Below are 14,234 nucleotides of genomic sequence, written 5' to 3'. Positions count from 1 at the left end.
ACAATTCATATAAATCACATAAATCACATCGATTATATAAATATAAACTAAAAACTCATATAAATCACGTCAATCATATAAATATATCTTAAAACTCATTTAAAATAATTAAATAATCGAAATGGGTGTTACAACTCTACCCCCCTTAAAAGAATTTCGTCCTCGAAATTCAAAGCACAAGAGAAAAATGAATTTAATTATTACTTAAATATCTTAAACAATGTATAACAAAATAGTAACTTCAAACATTACACATAAACCACATTAAGGTTAGTCAGTCAAACATGATCACATAATAAAACATAACCATTAATTAGAAAACACAACGACAGTATTCAACTGTCACACGACACAACGACTCATCTACTTTGCCGAACGGACCGACCTGCTCTGATACCAATTGTAACACCCCGTTTTCCCAACATAAAACTTTCAAATTAAAAATCAGAGTAGTTCAACTTAAACGAAATGTCACATTCTTTTTCTAAAAACATAAACTGAATAAATAAATATTTATCCTTCAAAATCCAATATCATATTATTTTAAACTTCGCAGGGAATAATTTCAACAACTTAAATAAATCTTTGACACAAGCGACGCAACATAAAATCTCATAATATCTTGGTTCAGCAATAATTCATGAAAAACTTTCAAAGTAATACGTAAGGAATAGAAAGACAATAACAAAATTCCCATCCCGTTACGTATCAGAGCACCTAAGACACACTTGTGAGGAGTCCCCTCACGACCGGAACTAATCTTGGTTACCTGCAAGTTACCCATACGAAGAGCAACATTTCCAATCAGAAGGGTTGAGATTTCACCAACAACAATATTAAGCATATAATTCATCAATTACACTTAACAACTTAAACTTCATCAACATATCATATCATAAATCATATAGCATCATATCATCATCATAAACATGTAGCATCATATCATAAATCATATAGCATCATATCATCAACATATCATAATAATAATCATGTAGCATTATAGCGTCAACATAAACATCATCATCATATCAATCATCATAAACAACTTAATAATCAATCATCATAAACAACTTCGTAATCATTCATCATAAACAACTTCATTAATCAATCATCATAAACAACTTCATTAAGCAATCATCATAAACAACTTCATAATCATTCATCATAAACAACTTCATTAATCAATCTTAACAACGTGACGACTTTGACTCGATTATGCAACTTCAACTCGACTATGCAACTTCAACTCGACTATTCAACTCTTATCATCTTAAATCATCTCAATAATGCAAATGCATGTGGTACCAATCCAGGGTATCAAGCCCTCAACATAATTGAGCGTAAAAAGGCTCCAAGGCATCAAGCCCCCAACATAATTGAGCAAAAGCTCCAGGGCATCAAGCCCTCAACTTTGAATGAGTATGCATGGACTCAACATCTTACATCTTAAATATCTTGAACTTCATGAACATCTTATATGACTCCAATAATTTGGACGACAACTTACAACTTTACAACTTAGACCGACATTTACAACTTTATGACATTAATGGTCAACGACAGCAAAACAGCAACATATGCAGCATATAAACAATTCTTATATATCATATCAACATTAAAGAATGAATCACATCATCATAAGCATCGTAAACAATACATAAAGTGCATATATAACAATATCTCATTACTTCTTTCCAAAAAAAAAAATATCTCGTTACTAATAATCTCATTTCCAAAAATTCACCTAATCTTATGGTTCTAACCTCAAAACTGATTTTAATTATCATCGTAATGTGTATCTAAGGTATGTACACAATTTCTACATCAATTCAACAAGTTTTCATCATCTAATCATCAAATCTCTCTCAAAATCCTAATTCTCAAAACCTCACAAACTCAACCTACAACAAGTTAAATCTAATTATCAGAATTACAAACTTAATATTACTGAGAGTTAGTCTCACCCTTACCTCAAATTAATTGACAGCAAGGTTCTACAATCTTCTCCTTCTCTGACTCTTCACTTCTCTAGGTTTCTCCTCTTTCTCCAAAACAGTTTGCACGAAATCCTTATTTTCTAACTCTGACTCTCCTCTTTATATATAAATCCCGACCTACTTATTTTCTCTTAATTCCAATTCTGCCCCAAAACCTCTTTATTGTAAATATTATATTTCTCCACTAAATATATTCTTCCACTAAATAATAATAATACACCAAATAACACATAATAGCATATTTCATCAAGATATATATGTATATAATATTTTAACACCAAATAACAAATATATCTCAACATCAAATAACAAATATATTTCTACACAAAATAACAAATATATTTCTGCACCAGATAACATATATATTTCTACACAAAATAACAAATATATATTTCTACACCAGATAACATATATATTTCTACTCAAAATAACAAATATATTTCTACACCAAACTTTCTAAATTCACAAAACAGCCCCACAACTCAATATTTATTTTATTTTCAAATCTTATTTTATTAAATAATAAAATAAGTCACAACATCTCATAAAATTCTCTAAAATCACATAATTCATATAAATCACATAAATCACATCGATTATATAAATATAATCTAAAACTCATATAAATCACGTAAATCATATAAATATATCTTAAAACTCATTTAAAATAATTAAATAATCGAAATGGGCGTTACACCTTCCAACTACAACAATTGTCTTCCTTGGGGTAATTCAAGCTTGCCAAACGGCGGGACTCCAACATTCGTCCGGCATTCCCATTGTTCCTTTCAAAATACTAAATTCTTGTTAGGCTGGTTTAGATGAAGGTATTGAAGTGTCAAGGAATAGACCTCATTCTTTTGACACTTGAATACCGTCATTTAAACCAAACCTAACAAGAATGTAATCTTTTGAATGGAACAATGGGAATGTCGGACGGATGTTGGAGTCCTGCTGTTTGGCGAGTTTGAATTTACCCCATTCAGAGGTAAGACAATTGTTGTAGTTGGAATGCACATTCCAAATACATCAATTGTCTTACCCTGAAATGGAAATTCAATCTGGCTAAACGCCAGTTCCCAAACGTTCGTCCGGCATCTCTATTGTTCCATTCAAAAGATTAAATTCTTGTTAGTTTGGTTTAGATGAAGGTGCTGAAGTGTCAAGGACTGCACCTCATTCTTTTGATACTTCAATACCATCATCTAATCCAAACTAACAAGAATTTATTCTTTTGAATGGAATGATAGAGATGGCGGACGAACGTTTGAGTTGGGGTGTTTAGCCAGTTTGAATTCACCATTTCAGAGGTAAGATAATTGTTGTAGTTTGAAGGTGCAACCCGAATGTAATGTAATGATAGAACACATTTATGAATATATATAGTTGACATACATGTCGTTTATGTAATGTAATGTAACTTTAATTCGAATTTATTCAATACGCGATTTTTATTCTAATTCACGCTGAATTTATTCTAAATCATTTATTTACTTTATTCGAATTTATATCTACCATAAATAGGGTCAAAAAACGTGAAAAAGCTTAACAAAAACGTGCAAAACCAATTAACATGCATTGAACAGAGTCAAAAAAACGCGTGTTCTTGAGCTTTAACCACCGGCCAACTTGCGTGAGTTAACTCGCGCACATGCCAGTGGTGCGTGACTTAACTAACGCAGAGGCATTATTGGATTTTCAGCTGGGTGCGAGCGAATAGTGGCCTTATGAGTTGATCAATGAAAATTCAATATATTCAGTTTGAACTCATCTGATTCCTATCAATAACATTGGTTTTTAGCAAAATGTTTATAAATATAAATCACTTTGTCATCTACTTGTAACAACCCGATTTTTCGTTAGATTTATTTATTTATTTATGTGTGTTAAATGTGCTCGTATGTGATTATTTGCCTCAGTGTGTATTTTGGTTGGGATTCGTAGAATTCGGTGTTAGAAGGGTATTTTAGTCATTTTGGATTTAGGGGCATTTTGGTCATTTTGAGAGTAGGGGTAATTTAATAATTTTGTTCAGGATTATTTTTAGTGCTTAGTGGGAGTTGTTATTATACTAAGTGCTAGAGGGTGTAGTAATTATTTTATAACCGATAGGTGACCGTTATTATTACATTTTACCGTTAAGTGGGTAGAAACATTTTGAAGTAGATTAAGTGATGGGTTAGGCTCATTAAGGCATTGTGAGTTGAACCCAATTAGATAGAGCCTATATAAACTCTATTCATTGAAGAAAATAGGTTTTACACCATCATTTTTCATTTTTAATTTGGAGAGAAGAGGTAGAGAGAGAAAGAACAAGAGAAGATAAGGGTTTGAATAGAAGGATCTAGAGAGAGCTAGAGGAGGCTAGAGATTCAAGCTTTGGGAGGTAAAGTGAATCCCTAGTTGGTGATTGTGAAGAATTAAGGTAAGGGGGTTAGAATTCAAGCATAATCAATAGTTGTAGTTTATCCCTAATTCTTTGCTTAAATGGTTAATTGAGATTTTGTTGTAGAAATTCGTGCTTAATTATGATGATATGATTATATGCATGAATTGAATGATATTTGTGTTGTTGTTGTTGAATTTGTATGTCAAAATGGGTATATATGAACATAATGTATTTTTATGTGAAATTGATGATGAATGATGTTGTGGTTGTTAGATTGAGGATGAATTCATGATTAGATGTAGTTGTTGTTGTTAAATGAATTGTTGATGAATTGATGCATTGGGTATCATGAATTGGTGATTTGGTGATGAGAATTGTTGTTGTTGTTGAAAGTTTGGTGAATTGATGAATTATGTTGTGTTGATGCTTTAATTCCAAAACTTGTGTATGTTTGAGTGTTCTATAGCATATATGACCTATAAACATCTTTGGAATTAAGTTTTGGGTTTGGGAGAATCAAAATTGGGATTTTGGGTGAAAAAGGGGTTGGAACCCGAAACATTTTGAACTGTTCTGGTGTAGGACGCTTAAGCATGGAGAGGACGCTTAAGCATGCTAACCAGCGAGCCAGAAGCGTGCTCCAAGCGAGCAACCTCCAGAAGCTACTGGAAGTTGGACGCTTAAGCGTGTTGAGGACGCTTAAGCGTGCAGCTCCCAGTTCTGTCATTTTTGAACTTTCGTTTCGTACACTTGGGAACCAATCTGAGCTTTCTAAAATGTTTCTTTTGACTTGTTTACCCTCTGTTTATAAACTTAAACCTACTGGTACATTGTATGAGTTGAATTGGACTTTATTTTGTGAAATTCACTTAACTTTTGAAAAATGGTCCAAAACGTCAATTTTCTGAAAACTCGTTTTTCTCATGGAATTGAGGTAGGGTTACGGTGGTATAATGTTTATATGATTTCTAAAAATGGTTGTGAATGGTTTCGTCAAGTTTTAACTTGTTTTGCTTTGAAAATGAGAATTTTTGTGAAAAGTGAAAAAGAGAGACGAACTTTGTGATTTTCATGATTTCGTCGCATTTGGCAGGTGAAACGTAATTGTGTACCCTACTGCACTTATATGTGACTTAGGGGTATGCTTAGTCGAGGCATTGAAACTTGTTTAATTGATTTTGGTTAAATGACTCAATTATTTCTAATGTTGTAATTTTGAGAGACGAACTTTGTTGAAAATGGTTTTAAGAGCCGATTGCTTTACGAATCCTTTGTGGATAGTTGATATAATTATGTGAAGATGATTAATGATGTAACTATATGTTGATTGAATTTTGGATGTTGTTGGTGATTGTATATATGTTAAGTGATGGTGAATTGTTGTCAATTGCATATATACTAAGTGTTGGTGATGGTGAGGTGATTTGTTTGTGTGAACATATGCATTTGTAGTCGAGTCATATGTTCATGCATTCATGACTGATGGTGGCGGATTTTATATCCAATTGAGGTGATTATGATGTTTTTGTTGCATCATGGGTGACGACCTTAAGGAGACTTGGTACCACATGCATGTATGTGTCGAGTTTAGGCACATATCATATTGCATGAGTCTTGATTGTTGAATTGAATGATAAATGTTGATGATGAGTGTGCTTGGGAATTCATACTTGCAATGATTGAGGTTGTTATATGATTAGGTATTTGGAGGTTAAATGTTCATGATGATTATATGAGAATTGAACTGTTTATTTATGTCAAGTTAATTATATTGATTATGATTGATGTAATACTAACCTCCAATGGTCCGCTTTGGTGAGTGCTTGGATAGCGGGAGCTAGCCTCCGTTATCATTTTGGCGTCGTAGTCTAGGGCTCTGATTAGGTTGTGTCAGTGTCCTTAGTTATGTTGAATTATTTTATTTGAGGTGTACTCATTGTTGAGATTTGGAGAATTTTATGTTGATGTTATTTGACCATGGTATATGTATTGATGGAGATGTATGATTTATATATCCGCTGCGACTGTTGAGAAATATATATATGCATGCTAGTTGTTGTTTGGTTGAGACGTAGCGTCTATTTATTTCTTGAATATTTGCTATATTCGCGTGTTTTATCGCTTAATTAGACATAGGTCGTTACACTACTCACTTTTCGTTAGAAACGATTTATTAGAAATCGTGGTTAGGCCTAACACAACATCACAAAACCGGATTTTGAGGTGAGGATTTCCCCCACCTATAAACAAATTGTCAGGCCAACTCCTAACCGATGTGGAACTCTTAACACACCCCCTCACGCTCAGGATTATTGCACATCTGAAGCGTGAACATAAATGACGGGTGGCCCGATAACGGAAACCTGATAACAGGTGGCCCAAAGAATCGTGAAGAGGCTCTGATACCATATTAGAAATCGTGGTTGGGCCTAACACAACCTCACAAAACCAGCTTGTGAGGTGAGGATTGCCCCCACTTATAAACAAATTGTTAGGCCAACTCCTAACCGACGTGGGACTCTTAACACGATTTAATGAAAATCAATTCTTATTACTGCGAATCCAAAAATGCATTGTATGAAATAATGACTACTTATAATAAACTCATAGCACTTGATTGTTAAATTAAGAATCCCATGTTGCTCTATTCAAGCATTAGTCTTGTGTTGTGCTACTCTCTCACTCTTTTTTGTCCTGGTGATTGGAGAAATTAAAATGAGAGAAGAATGAACAAAAAAAAAAGGCTAAAAAAGTGCGAGTGTGAGGAATTTCTGAGTAATTGTATAATAATCCAATTGCATTTTTGCTAAGCATAATATGGAAGAAAAGCGGAAAAAAAGACTGCTTACGGTACGTGGGAATCAAAGTTTCAGAAAATTATCAAGTAGCCATTATGTAATGAAGTTAACTTGTGCGGTTTTTTTACCATGGAGTAATTTGTTTATGTTGTTAGTAAAACAAAACGAAGTTTAGGAATTGATATACAATTGGTTCATTTTTATTATATCTGGACCATCAATATACGTTTAAGGGCACAAACGCCCTCCATAAGGGCACACTACAACATATATCACATTCAGCAACTTCGACCTGCAAAAATCTCCTCCACCGCCATGTATCTTTGTCACCAATCATCAGAATTTGTGAGAAGCTGTTCAGAAACTCTCATCGCTATTCAGACAGTGTCGAATCCAATCGCTATTCCTTGAAAATCTCATCGTCGTTGAGCCAGCATGAATGAAAATCTCATTGTCCTTCTGCTGCAATTTCAATCAACGAACCACCGACGTCTACCTTTTACTACATCGTGAAAAAGCTCTGCATGAATTGAAGTCCAATATCAGGTTTTCTCTTGAATCTCGATCGCCATTCGTCGCCACGGTTTGTCTCACCGCTTTCGCATCTTAGTCCAACAATTTTGCCAAAGGTAATCTCGTTGTTCAAAATCTTGCTTTCTTTCTCTCAATTTGGCTTTTCACATTGAAAAATTGGTTTGAGTTGAAGTGATTTTGCATTTGCGTATTGTGTTGATTTTTGTTTTGTTTTGGTATTTGATTTTAGTGTTGATGTGCCTCCTAGTACAATGCTTGTTATTTTTTTGATAAAATGCTTAAACCAAACTTTATGTAAAGGACACTTATCATAAATGAAACGAAGCAAGATTGATAGTGCATTTTCATATGTGATTCTCTTGCACTATTTTGCACTACGCTTGTGAAAGGTGTTTGGGTTCCGAAAAATGAATGGAATTTGTTTGTTTCGATTGCGATTAGGTGTGAATTCTAGATTTGATCCTTAGAAAATTGCTGGAACCTTTGGGTTGAAGAAATGGATATTGATTCCTCGATTGTGCAGAAGCTGATCACGTTTCCATCATGGAGAACCAAACTGTTGTTGCTCTAGTGCCAGAAGTGGTGGCTGTTGGAGAGGAAAGGGCTCATGTGTACATTGTTCAGAGGCTGATTTTGTTCTGTGTTGCCTCTGCACTTGAACACATATACACTCTTGTGTGGTAAGCATACAATTGTTGATTATTTAAGTTCGCATGAATTATAATTTCAAGCTTGCATCTGATAGTTATTACTCGAAATTGAACTATTTTGCAGCATGTGCTTACCGTCATGTCTCTTGTTCAATAGATGCCAACTTTTGGTTATTGGCTCACAAGGTATTGTTTTCACATGCATTTTTGTCACTTTTATGTCTTTTGTTCTTTAAGGCGAACATTTGTTAAATTCAAGGGATAAATCTACTGCATGCCCTTTTTCAATACAAGAACTCATCGATTAAGTCAAATTCATAGGCTAAATCTAGTGAAAATCCTTTTTCATATGATGCATTTTTTTTCTTATGATGGAGATTGTTAAGATTGCTTTGTTATTTTAGTCTTAATGTGTGATTTTATTTTTTTTATTGTATTTGTTTTGGTATTTGATTATTCGCAAAACAGGATTTCCAATACTTGTAGATATAGATAGTTGTGTTTTAGGCCAGTTCATAGTAATCGCTTGTCAAATAAAAATCTATTCTTCATGTTATAGGAAATTGATTCTGTTAACTAGTATTTTGGATCAAATGACAATGCAAGACTGTTGTGCTTTGTGTTATTATGATTTTTTTTCTTACATGAATCAGAGGTATAAAGATGGTCGTGTAGTGGATGGAATCATGAGATAACGGTATGAATATCTGAAGCTTATCTGTTTGCAGGTCTGAGTCTATTTGTTTATTTGATAAAATTGAAAGGTTAACGGCTGAAAAGGAATTACCTATAATACTATATGTTATCATAGTTACCATCATTATGAGTGACAACCTTGAAACAAGTGTATATGATGATGTCCTGTTGATAGTCGTCTTATATTTATACATATTTCTTAATTATTACAACCTTTGATTTCGCCTTCAATTTTTCTTTCTCGTACGATTTCTTTTAGATGATATGAATATACATCTGGTTTATCAGTGAGTTTTCTCTCCTATTTGGAAAATCAGTTTATGTTTGTTCAATTTTTTTATTTTGGGGAATTTGCCGTAAGGTGGTGAGGTTGTTGATTACTCAGATTTTGACAGTAATATCTCAGTAGCAGAAGCCTGCATTGAGGGAAGTTTACAAGAACAAGAAGTATTTTCCACTTGATCTTCACCAAAAGAAGATTGGGGCCATTTGCAGAAGGCTCACTAAGCACCAGGTATTATACCCTTTTATTCATACTTGATTGTTATTTACAATTGTGTATAATTTATGTTAAAGTTCATTGTTATAAACATATACTCCAATGTATCATTGTGATTTTTACTTTTGGTTGCATCAATGCATTTCATTGTTTTTTTCTTCATATTTTGTTGTGACCATAAATTGGTGTATATCAGCTATAATGAGATCTCTAACATGATCATTTAGAATAATCTGATTATGTCCTTTTCGAAATACAGGGTTTGTGTCCTTGAATTATAAACACAATATCCGTTGTTTATTATTGTTTCATGAGAGTGTTGTAATTCTGCTTAAATAGTTGTATATATCATATGCATTAACTGCCCGAGAGAATTGCTGCGAATTACTGCCCCCAGGTGGAATCCATTGTCTTCGTCAAACAAGTTCCTATGTCAAATGAATCAAATGAAATTTCAAACTAAATCGATTTTCTTATTTTAGGAGAGAATCACTAGTGAGAATCACCATTGATTTTCTTTGGATATTTCAATCTTACTTGAGTTTAGTATTTCTTTGTTACCTTATTCTCGGCTGTTGGAAAACTGACTGCATTTAGATATTGTACTCACTGCAAATACAATATCTTACTGATTGAAAACATAACAATCAATTCTGGATACAAATTGCCATGATACAAATTGGAATGTCTTGCTTGCTGTGCAGCTGTGAATTTCAAGCTACAAGACATATTGATGTAGTGGTCAAAAAGTTGCCTGCTAAGAACTCATTACATTCCTACACAATTATGGTCGTGATAGATAAGTAAGGTTAGCTTGAATTGTGGATCAAGAACCACAGCCGAAGTTGGTGAGGTGTGGTAGCCTATTTTCTTTCCCATGTCTTTTGGCATATATATGTTCGACGACGCGGCAAATAAAATTGGGTTACATTCTCCATAGACATCGAAAGAGAAGAAGAGAAGGAGGGGTAGAGTATGTAAAAGGGTAGAAAAATAGTGAAATGGGAGAGTATGGTGTCAATTGAAATGACGAAAACCTCAACAACACTAATAGATGAGGAACACAGAATAGGTAATCCTCTATTTTTTTTCTTACATTTAAATTCGATTTCCTTTATGTATTGATTGGTTATATTTTGCAAGACCTTCACCTCTTTTACAATTTTATTCCTCATTTGTTGCACATATAGAGGGTTCCTTATATTTTCTCACTAACTTCCAATTTTAATTTCTTTCAGTCACTTTATTTTATTCAACAATAAATTTTTTATTTAAAAAAAAAAATGAACACCGTTTTACTTAATCATATCATTCTTATAACGGCTAGCAAATCAAACAAAAATGAGTCGAATAATTATTTAGAGTTTGCTCATTAAATGAGTTGCAATATTGTGTTTAACGGCTTTGTAGATTTAGACATTTGGATTTCTATAATTTTTTGTATTATTCATTCTAACCCTGCTTCTCTGCAACAATCATTTTTACGGTGTGCTCATTTCTTCCATTTTTATGTACATCGTTTGTGCTATAGGTTGGTCTTCATTTTTCTTTTTCTATTGTTTATTTCTATTTCCCTTCATTGATTCTTTATGCTCCATTTAAGCAATGCTCTATTTAATCCATTTAAGTCATGGATATATGACATGTGGCAAAATAATATTCAACGGTTACAATTTAAAATAAAAAATAACTATTGTTTACTCCCAGATTACACCCCATCAACCTTTCATCCCAATTCACGTTTCTCTTCCCCATTGGCTTCTTCCTTTTCTAGGTTATGGCAATTAATTGATGTTAATGGCATGTCGATGCAATTTAGAAAGACTGAACGTAGACTCGAGACAATACATCATTATAGATTGATTGATAAAATCCCCAACTTAATTGTATTGAATTGATTTGTTCAATAAAATAAAATCATAAATATTGAATTTAATTGTTATCAATAAGTAATAAAAGGAATTGAGAAGGGGGAGCGGGGCAACTATGGGGGAAGGTTGAAGGGACTGTGATGAGAGGAAGATGTGTGAAGACGTAGACTGAAAGTGAGGAATATGGTACATGATTTGTGAATTGAATTTTTATTTTATTTTAAATCGTAACCCTTGAATATTATTTTGCCACATGCCATGCATCCATGACTTAAATGGACTAAATGGAGCATTGGAGCATACCTGAACTCCTTTCCAACCTACTTGATCTATATAAATAAGTAAAGGGGTAATAGTCACTTTGGTTTCTGAAATTATAATGAGTAGTCAAAATAGTCCTTCAATATATCAAAACTTCAAAATAGTCTTTGGTTATGCATTTTGTTGGTCAAAATAGTCATTGATGTTAAAATGTTTAATTAATATTGTCAGATTAGTCCTTCAATATACTTACTTATTGTCATATTAGTCATTATTAGTACATGTTTATTGTCATTTTAGTCCCTGTATGAAAAGAGTTATTGTGAGCACTGAAAGGTTATTTTAGTGTCAAAGACTATTTTGACTAACACAATTCACAATCAATGACTATTTTGAAATTTTGATACAATGAAGGACTAAAATGACTAATCATTACACATTCAGGGACCAAAGTGACTATTACCCTATAAGTAAACTATGTTCTCTCTATTTATTCTTGAGTTGACATATAGTAATGGAAGTCCATCTGGGGTTTGAAAGGATGCTCAACGATAAGAATGACATGAGAACATGAAAGATGATAAGTTTCACATCAGTTTTATTTTTTTTTGCCGTCACTTTGTATGTACTTTTCTAATTTGCATAAGCATTTGGTTCAAAACTTTCTAAATAAAAGGTTGCTAAATGAATTTATGAGGCTTTTACTCAATTATGACCGAGTTATGCACAAAATGTGAAGTGGTCATATGGGGTTTTGCACCGGCAGTGCAAAAGTTATGTACATATAGCTAATAGTTTGGGAAATTAGTCACTTTAGTCCCTGAATGGGGAACGATTCGTCAATTTAGTCCCTGAATGCAGATAATATGCAAAACAGTCCCTGCATGGTCAATTTCAGGGACTAAAGTGACTAACGAAGTCTACATTCAGGGACTAAATTGACTAACGGAGTCTGCATTCAGGGACTAAATTGACTAACAAAGTCTATATTCATGGACTATTTTGCAATTTATCTGCATTCAGGGACTAAATTGACGAATCGTTCCCCATTCAGGGACTAAAGTGACTAATTCCCCCTAATAGTTTTGTTTGTTAGTGACGTCTATGTTGGATCTTTGTTATCATAGCTTCTCATTACAATCTTTAAAATCTTAAATGGTTTAAATTTATATTGTTTGAGTCTTTAGTGTCATACTTTATTGGGTTTGAATTGAAGAAGTTTTGTTTTGGGGTCTATTCACAATGTTACGGTCAAGAGGGACAACATTCCACGCCAAAAAAGTGACTTCTTTTGTTAAATAGTTCTACTTTTACAACATTCCACGCTAAAAAAGTGACTTCTTTTGTTAAATAGTTCTACTTTTATGTTGTAGATCTATATTTGTATAATTGATACATATATATACTTCAAATTCTATTAGGTTAATGGTAAATGTATGTAAATATATATGAAAAAAAAACAGTAATTTAAATCATAATTGAAATTACAGAAAAAATATTGTTTAAAATTTACACGCGTAAGCGCCGTAGAAAAATCAAAACAATAACCAACACACTACAAAAAATACTCTTCATCTCAACCATTTTTTCAACATGAAAAGCCAAAATGAAAGAAAAAAAAAAGAGCAAGGCATTAGAACAATGAGATTACCTTCAGCAAAAATGAAGCCAGATACAAAATCGAAGATGAAATCAAATACGAAATTGTGGATGAAATCAAATACGAAATCAAAGATAAAATCATTTACTAAATCGAAGACTAAATCAATTACGACATCAAATATGATCAAATACAGAATCGAAGATGAAATCGATTACGGAATAGAAGATTTGTAAACTCACCTATGATTGGAATCACATATTTAGCTTGCAGCAATGTTTGAACGTTTGCTTCTCTTGGTTAGTTGGTACCCGAGAGAGAGAGAGAGAGAGAGAGAGAGAGAGAGAGAGAGAGAGAGAGAGAGAGAGAGAGAGAGAGAGAGAGAGAGAGAGAGAGAGAGAGAGAGAGAGAGAGAGAGAGAGAGAGAGAGAGAGAGATTTGAAACCGTTTTGTTTTAATGGAATAGAAATGTGTTTTGATATAAATTCTACCAAGTTAGTACTCCCACTGTTTCATAATACTTGTCGTTTTTGAAGAATTTACACATACTAAGAAATCAAATAAATTTTATTATTTTTGACAAAGTTTTGTGTGTTTTTTTTTCTCTATAATACGCTTAACCATTTATTATTTCATTATATTAAAGCAAAATATTGATGTGAACAATATTTCAATTATAGCGTCTCGTGTTGGACTATTTTATTATTTAATTATATTCCAATATCTTTATGTGGGCAAATATCATAATAATAATTATATTAGCAATTTATCAATTGAGAGCCTTAATTGATTAGTGATCAAATTAAGTAATAAGGCTATTAGATTTCTAGTAAGATAATTAATTAAATATTTAATTAATTGATATGGACTTAATGAGTGGATGTCTGGATGGCACATTAACGGAATAATGGGAAACCCTAATGGTCATCCAATATAAAA

The 14,234-nt window shown here is 32.8% G+C and overlaps 1 long non-coding RNA gene across 4 annotated transcripts; it reads left to right on the top strand.

Moving 5' to 3' along the window:
• The first annotated feature begins 7,371 nt into the window (after positions 1-7,371).
• LOC146915265 (uncharacterized) lies at positions 7,372-10,748 on the top strand. 4 transcript variants are annotated; one of them, XR_015014530.1, is made up of 5 exons: positions 7,372-7,813; positions 8,268-8,398; positions 8,493-8,554; positions 9,460-9,578; positions 10,268-10,748. It is a non-coding gene; the product is annotated as an uncharacterized LOC146915265 (long non-coding RNA). The 4 variants fall into 4 exon arrangements; XR_015014531.1 differs by having other exon boundaries at positions 9,450-9,578; XR_015014533.1 differs by having other exon boundaries at positions 7,435-7,813; positions 8,242-8,398.
• Positions 10,749-14,234: the final 3,486 nt, after the last annotated feature.

Source organism: Medicago sativa, chromosome 6, assembly GCF_051527215.1.
Source record: "Medicago sativa cultivar Bolivia chromosome 6, Bolivia_mono, whole genome shotgun sequence".
In the NCBI taxonomy this organism is placed as follows: Eukaryota; Viridiplantae; Streptophyta; class Magnoliopsida; order Fabales; family Fabaceae; genus Medicago; species Medicago sativa.
The sequence above is the reverse complement of the archived record's forward strand: the minus strand, read 5'-3'. Positions and strand labels throughout refer to the sequence as shown.